General features: G+C 35.1%; 1 pseudogene; it reads left to right on the top strand.

The window, feature by feature from the left end:
• The first annotated feature begins 451 nt into the window (after window positions 1–451).
• On the top strand, window positions 452–6807 carry LOC140448707 (uncharacterized; annotated as a pseudogene).
• Window positions 6808–7986: the final 1179 nt, after the last annotated feature.

Raw genomic sequence — 7986 nt, 5'->3', positions numbered from 1 at the left:
GAAAGGAATTAATAAGCAACTAATATAAAAATATTTTAACTACAAATGACATAAGAATTCATGCGAACATGAAGACATTGTTTAAGTTTAGAAGTTGACGAATATTCGTATACAGGGTGAACTACAAAAGATTAATTACAGTTTTATCATATTTTTTAAATTTGCAACCGTGTATTTTATTTTTTTTTTTTTTTTTTCAAAATATTTGATTTATGATATCTACTATTTTTATAAAGCATTCCCTAAATGAATGTACTGAATCTAAATTTACCAATTACTTTCGACTAAGTAGAGCAGAGCTACCTGTATTTTTCAGATAAGATCTTTATATAATATTTCGAAAAATAAAACGTACAAAAGTTATCGTTTAAACGTAAGTAACAACATTAAACTGAAAAATTGCGTAAAAACTTCTGAAGGGTGTTTTGTTCAGTATTATCGAGGTGTAATAATGTGTTTCCTGAACGAAGTACTGTTTCAGTATAATTGTATGTTGTTAATTGATTTGTCTCTTGGCGTCGCTGGGGCGGAAGCTACTGATGATTATTACCGTTGGTACGAGGACTTGGACGACGTGACAGAAGAGGGGTAGAAGTGTATGAGAAATATGCATAAGGACTTGCTGTGTTACTTTATGGGTAAGAACTTGCCGTTCGTGTAGCTTGGTATTCGTGTGACTGCAGTCTTTCATCTTGAATCTGAAATTATTTTGCTTCCTCCTGCAATACAGCATGATACACATTAGTTCTCACCATATTTTGGTACTAAAACGGCATGTTTTTTGTAATTTTATACATTGAGATGAATAATGGTATACTGTATACATAATACAATGGTATAAATGTCTCTTTCTTTCCCATTTTTTTCATGATTTAACATGTATTGTTTCATTAATGTATATACATTCGCTTTTTTACTTTCTAAATTTTTTTCCTCCTCCTCCTAAGTGCCTTCTCTTATGAGGTTGGCGATCAATATGGCAAATTTCTCTCTATTCTGGGCTTGATGAATTAATTCATTTCCTCTTGTGTGGGTCCAATCTCTGATGTTTCGTAGCCAAGATTTTTTCTTTCGTCCTATGCCCCTTTTACGTTCAATCTTGCCTTCTAATATAACCTAGAGCTGCTCAAACTCCCTTCAGCGCATTATGTGTCCTAGATGTGACGATTTCTAATTTTGATAGTATTGACCAGATGAGAGTGTGTGTTCATTGCTCTCAGTAGTTCTTCATTCGTAGTTCTGCTGGTCCAGCTTATTCTTAGCATTCGGCGGTACATCCACATTTCAAATTAATTTAATTTGTTGACGTCATACTGTTTTAATGTCCAGGTTTCACAGCCATATAGTAATGGAGACAACACATAACCTTTTAGTGTTTTCAATCTTATTAAGACTAATAGCTTGGGGTTACAGAGCATTTTACGCATATTCATGAAACCAGATCTTGGTATTTCAATGCGTCTTCTAATTTCTTTTGAGTGGTCTAGTTGACTATTTAGTTTTCTGCCCAGATAGATGAAGCTTTGGTAACTCTGAAGGGTAATACCGTTTATTTGTTTGTTAGGTGTAACTTGTTCTTGGGGGTTTTGTGGAATACCAGAATTTTGGTTTAGGAAAAGCTAAATGTCCAAGCCCAGCCTGTGACTTTCTTCTGATAATATGTTCATCAATATTTTTAGTTGGTCTTCTGTTTCTGCTAATACTACGGTGTTATCGGCATATCTTATATTGTTAATGAGGATTTCATTGGCTCTGGCACCTTCAGGGCGATTTTCAAGAGAAGCTCTATGTTCTATTATATGTTCGGCATATACAAATAATAATAGGGGGGATAAAATGCACTCTTGATGCACTCCTCGTTCTATGTTGATGTACTTGGTGTTTCCGTTCTCTGTTCGAATGCATCCTGTGTGGTTCCAGTATATATTACTTATGATAGCTATGTCGTGTCCGTCCAACCCTACTTCTTTTGGCACCTCAATCAATTTTCCATATTTGATGCGGTCGAATGCCTTTCTATAATCGACAAAGTACACAAACAGCCATTTTTGAACCTCAAGATACTGTTCAATTTTTTCACATGCGAAAAATCATGTCATTTTTTCGCTGTATTACTAGCTACCATTCTACCACAATTTTACAATTATTTCCCGTTCTCCAACCCTTCCTACTCACATTTTAACCCCACTCCATTAGAAATACAGACAGTTGTAAGATAGCAAAGAAAGTCTCACTCTCTTGCCTGTTGTCTCTCGATGATAACGGACACTCTCTCTTGACTGATGACTGTTGCTCGAAACAGTCCTCCTCTCTTTCGTCTGCTAAGTCCTACTAGGCAGACGTATAATCTCTCTATCGCTACTTATCGCTTGGTACAGACTTACCAAGCTTTTTCTCCACTCTAATTATCTCTTTCGCTTATAGTTACGCGAAAAATACCGCAAATACTATTTTAAATCTTGTACAGACGCAAATGTGCTCTACATCGTGATCTAAGTGTTAATACGCGAAACACGTGTTCAGAAACCGGTAACCGGACAGTTTCCCCGTATGAAGAACAACCGCGACTGAAAGCCTTTAAATACCGCGAGTGTGTGTATGTGCAGCAGAAGAATTGGTAAGACTTTGTATAAACTTAATTTGCTATAATCTGTATAACCTTTTACCACATATCCTAATTTATTTGAATCAGCCCTATGTAATACAGTCCTCATCAACTGAAATTATATTCATAATTTCACATATGTACACCCTTTTTGTACAGATACCTTTCTGCCATCAGTGTCAATCCCATAATTGCTTCTCCAGTGCCTGTACCATTTCTAAAACCATATTGAGAACGACTCAGGTATTCTCAGGTACACTTATTGTGAATTCGGTTATAAATTATTCGCATAAAAATTTTAGCGACATGACTTAACTGTTCGATGGTCTTCACATTTCCTTGCTTTTTGTTTTTTAGGAAGAGCTATATATTTGGATGTTAGCCAGTCATGCGGTATTATGCCATGTTCATATATAATGTTGCAAAGGTATATTAATTTCCAGACAGCATTATCACTTAGGTGTTTAAAATGTTCAGCTGTTATTAGGTCTTCGCTGGATGCCTTGTTGTTCTTTGCGTCTTTTATTGCCTGAAAAACTTCTTCGGTGAGAATGTCTAATTTTTCATCTGTGTCTATTTGTGGGGGACTTTTTTGTTCTCTGATCACCAAACAAATCTTTAAGATATTGCTACCATATTTCTTTCTGTTTTTCAGGGTCTAATTCCATTTGGTTTTTCTTGTTTGTTACAATCGATAAGTGTTGCGCTTCCCATATTCAAGCTACTTTAACCTTTCTGTGTAGTTCTCTATCTTTATGCTTCATTTGCAAATCTTCTACCTCTTTACATTTTTCTTTCATCCTTAGCTACATTTATTTTTTTCTCGATTTCCCCGTTGAGTTATTTCTATCTTGTTAGGTTTTTGTTTTTTACCATCAGTCTCCTCTCCATAATTTGTAATATTTCGTTTGTCATCCATGGTTTTCTATGTTTACGGTTTTCTTTCTGTAATTTTTTTTACTGTTAGGTATTGGTGGTACTGATAGATCTTCCGGTATCTTCTTCCGATCTTTTGGTACTGATAGACCTCTTATCTGCATTTTTATTTTTAGTGATATAAGCTCTGATTCCTGACTGTTTTCTGTCTTCCCATTGTTTTGTCCAGTCTCTGCATAATCGAGTGTATGTTGGGTTTCTTCTGTTGCCTTTATTTGTATTTCTTGCGAATTTTGTAAATTGTTCTCATTGTTATCAATATCGCTGCTTCCGTCTAGATTCCCATCTGGTTTTGATAACGCCATACATTAACTCTGTACATGTCGTTTTTAAGCGTAAAAACTTACCCGGGTGCGGACGTAGCATCAGACCACAATCCGGTGGTATGTAAGTTTGAAGTAAAGTTAAAAAAGCCAAATGTAAAGAACAGGCCCGAAACGCTAGATATTAGGAAGCTTTCCAACAATAATATTAAACAACAGATGCAGGAGAATTTAAATACCGAAATATCAAAAATCCTTAAAAATAGCAATGAACCGCTGGAAAAGTGGAGTGAAATTAAAGAAGAGATTAGGAATTCAAGCACTAAGTTTTTACTACCTGATAAGAGAAAAAAGAAGGTATACGACTATCACAATATGCATAAGAAGATAAAGAAACTCACAACAAAGAAAAGCTACAATATTTTATCGAAAGGGCTGTGCGATGATAATGGAAATCTACAACTAGACCCCGACAAAATAGTTAGAATGTGGTTCACTTATGTGGAACAACTGTTTAATGATGACCGTCCTAATGGGTATACACTGAGCAATGATGATACTGGCCCTTCTATTCTAAAATCAGAAGAGGAGAATGCTTTAAAGGGTCTTGAAAATAACAAAAGACCAGGCAACGATAACGTATACGGGGAAGTATTGAAAATGCTGTGCAAAACAAACAGTCAATTTCTAGACTCACTCGTCAGACTCTTTAACAATATTTATAACAGCGGGGAGTTTCCTGAAGACTGGCTAGAGTCAACTTTTGTTACCATACCGAAAAAACCAAAAGAAAAGTCTTGTGATCAACATCGGATGATAAGTCTAATTAACCACATTTCGAAGGCATACACCAAGGTTATTTACAACAGAATAAGCAAAAAATGCGAGGATAACATTGGAGATTCGCAGTTTGGGTTTCGGAATTCTCTTGGGACAAGAGAAGCACTTTTTAGTCTACAGGTACTCATCCAGCGCTGCAGAGATATGAACAAAGACGTGTACATATGCTTTATAGACTACGCAAAAGCATTCGATAACGTAAAGCACGAAAAGATAATTGAAGTTCTCCATAAGATCGGAGTCGACTACAGAGACATTCGAACAATAGCGAGTCTCTATTGGGGTCAAACAGCTAAAGGGAAAGTAGGATCTATATTGACCAATAAAATTGAGATCAAGAAAGGGGTACGATAGGGCTGTCTCCTATTCTCTTTAATATATACTCAGAAGAAGTATTTAAGACAGCACTGGAGGAAAGCACAGAAGGTATAAAGGTAAATGGAGAAATAATTAATAACATAAGGTATGCTGATGACACTGTGATTCTAGCAAGTAGCATGGAGGAACTGAGTTGCCTAATGAGTAAGATACAAAAAATAAGTGCACAATACGGACTCAGACTAAATATCACAAAAGCCAAATGGATGTTAGTAAGCAAAACCCAACAACCACCACAGCAACTGATATTAGACAATGAAAGAATTGAACACGTGGATTCGTACATCTACTTGGGAACAACAGTTAACTCAAATTGGGATCAAGCGAAGGAAATACGTATAAGAGTAGAAAAGGCAAGAGCATCGTTCACTAGCATGAAGCAAATTTTCACCTCTAAAAGCCTCACCCTACCTCTCAAAATTCGACTTCTGAAATGTTATGTATTCCCGGTTTTGTTATGGAGGCGTGGACATATGGAATGGAGGCGTGGACAATGACCGCAACATTGATGAAAAAAGTAGAGGCCTTCGAAATGTGGGCTTACCGACGTATATTACGTATATCCTGGACTGAGCACGTGACCCACGAAGAGGTACTACGCCGGATAGGTAAAGAGAGAGAGGTAGGAATAAGTATAAAGAAAAGAAAGTTGGAATACTTGGGTCACGTTATGAGACATAATAAATATAGAGTACTACGGCTGATCGTTCAAGGGAAAATAGACAGCAGAAGGGGTCCAGGGAGGAGAAGACAGTCGTGGCTCCAAAACTTGCGGCAATGGTTCGGATTGTCATGTGCTAAACTATTCAGAACTGCCGTAAACAAAATCAGAATAGCCATGTTGATTGTCAACGTTCGGAACGGACAAGGCACATGAAGAAGAAGATGTCGTTTTTGCAACATGACCTCGAATAAAATTCATATTACATTTTAATGTACAAAAATCCGATAAATTCAAAACTGCTTTAAGTTTACACAGCGGTTATATTTCATTTTCAGATACTTATCCTTAGAAGGTAGCTACAAAAGTATATCCTATAGTTACAGGATGAGAGATCAAACAGTTTCTAATATAATGAATGAAGTGTCTGGAGCAACATGGTAAAAGATGCAACCTGTGTACCTACCAAAACCTACCACTGAAATATGGCAAACAATTGCGTTGGATTTTAAAGAGAGATGGCAATTTCCACACTGTGTCAGAGCTTTGGATGGTAAACATATAGTCATAAAAAAACTAGCCAGGACAGGATCTTCATATTACAATTATGAACAAACATTCTCTGTGGTTTTAATGGCTACCTTAGATTTAAATTATAGGTTCACAACAATTCACGTAGGGTCGATGGAACGACTTAATGATGACAATATTTTCTCTAGGACACAAAATGACAAAACAAACACTGGGCTTACCTGAATCTACTTTGATTTCAACAATTGAAAAATCTTTGCCACACGTTTTTGTAGGAGACGAGGCGTTTCCATTAAGTGAAAATTTATTGAGACCCTACTACAGAAGAAGTGTTACCAGTAGCTATGAAAATCAAGTCTTAAACTACAGACATCTCAAGCACGCGTTTCTGTGTTGAATGTACCTTTGGCAAATGAGCATTCAGGTTTCGTGTCTTTACACGTCCATTTGAAATCAAGGTAGAAAGTGTAATACATGTTACAAAAGCAGCTTGTATTTTACACAACTGTCTGAGAAAAGGCAAAGAAAGTTGTAGTAACTTCGAAGATACTGTCGATAACATGCCTTTAACTCGGCTGCTTTCACAAGAGTGAGACAAAAATTTACCAGCCATGTGAGAATTATTTCAGTAGGAATTGCGAATTACTATAATGCAATATTGTATTTACTGTTATGTAATATTATTCCTAAATGGTTTTATAATCGTGTCATATCAATAAAATCTTAATTGATGTTTATAATAAAATTAAATGGCCTCTCATTATGAATGTTTTGTTTTCGATATTTTGGTATAATTCATAAATATTTATTTATTTATTTATTTATTTATTAAAACTTACAAACACCATCTAGGTAGTAATTACATGTAAGAGTGCTCATTACTTGGTATAAAAATATACACACAAAAACTACAATATACACACAAGTACAAAATAAAAACACAAAAAGTAAAACACATTAAAAAAAAAGACACAAGTTAATAAAATTTTAAAATTCAGTCCATTACTTATCTATTCATAACATTTTTTAATATCCCTTACACTACAGGTAAAGAGGTCTATATCACAGATCTTTATTAACTCATTACACTGATATTGCATATAGTTTATTATTGCACAAGAATTATATGGACTACAAGAAAATAGGTCATTACTGTTTACCCTTAGGTTGACCTTTGGCACATGAAACCTAATAAAGTTGATCAAACCACATGTCTTATATTTAACATTGTTAATGATATTATGAATAAACACAACACAATGCATTTTTCTTCTTTGCTCTAATGACTGCAAGCCAAATATTTGAAGCAACTCTTTTGATGGCGTAAGGTGAGTATACACATTGTATTTCTTAAGGTATAAATACCTTAGAAATCTTTTTTGAACCTTTTCTATATGATTAATATGAACTTTGGCTTCAGGAGTCCATACCACTGATGCATATTCCAAGTTTGGTCTGACTAAAGCGTTATATAGTCTAATGGTTGTGTTTATACTAAAGTGTTTGGAATTTCTTATTACAAATCCCAATATTTTGTAGGCCTTATTAACAATATTTATATAGTGTTCATTAAATTTCATGTTAGCCTGTAAGTATATTCCCAGATTTTTACATTTGGTTTTCCTAGATACTACACAATTGTCAGTTCTATATTTATTTTAAATGTAGTCGATTTTGCGAGTAAAAGATATGACTCTACACTTCTTAATAATCAAGATCATATTGTTGTCCCTAAACCATTCTACAACTGAGGTCAGGTCCTCCTATAGTAA

This window comes from Diabrotica undecimpunctata, chromosome 8 (assembly GCF_040954645.1).
Source record: "Diabrotica undecimpunctata isolate CICGRU chromosome 8, icDiaUnde3, whole genome shotgun sequence".
NCBI lineage: Eukaryota > Metazoa > Arthropoda > Insecta > Coleoptera > Chrysomelidae > Diabrotica > Diabrotica undecimpunctata.
Note: the sequence above shows the minus strand (reverse complement) of the source record. Positions and strands in the feature narration are given on the sequence as shown.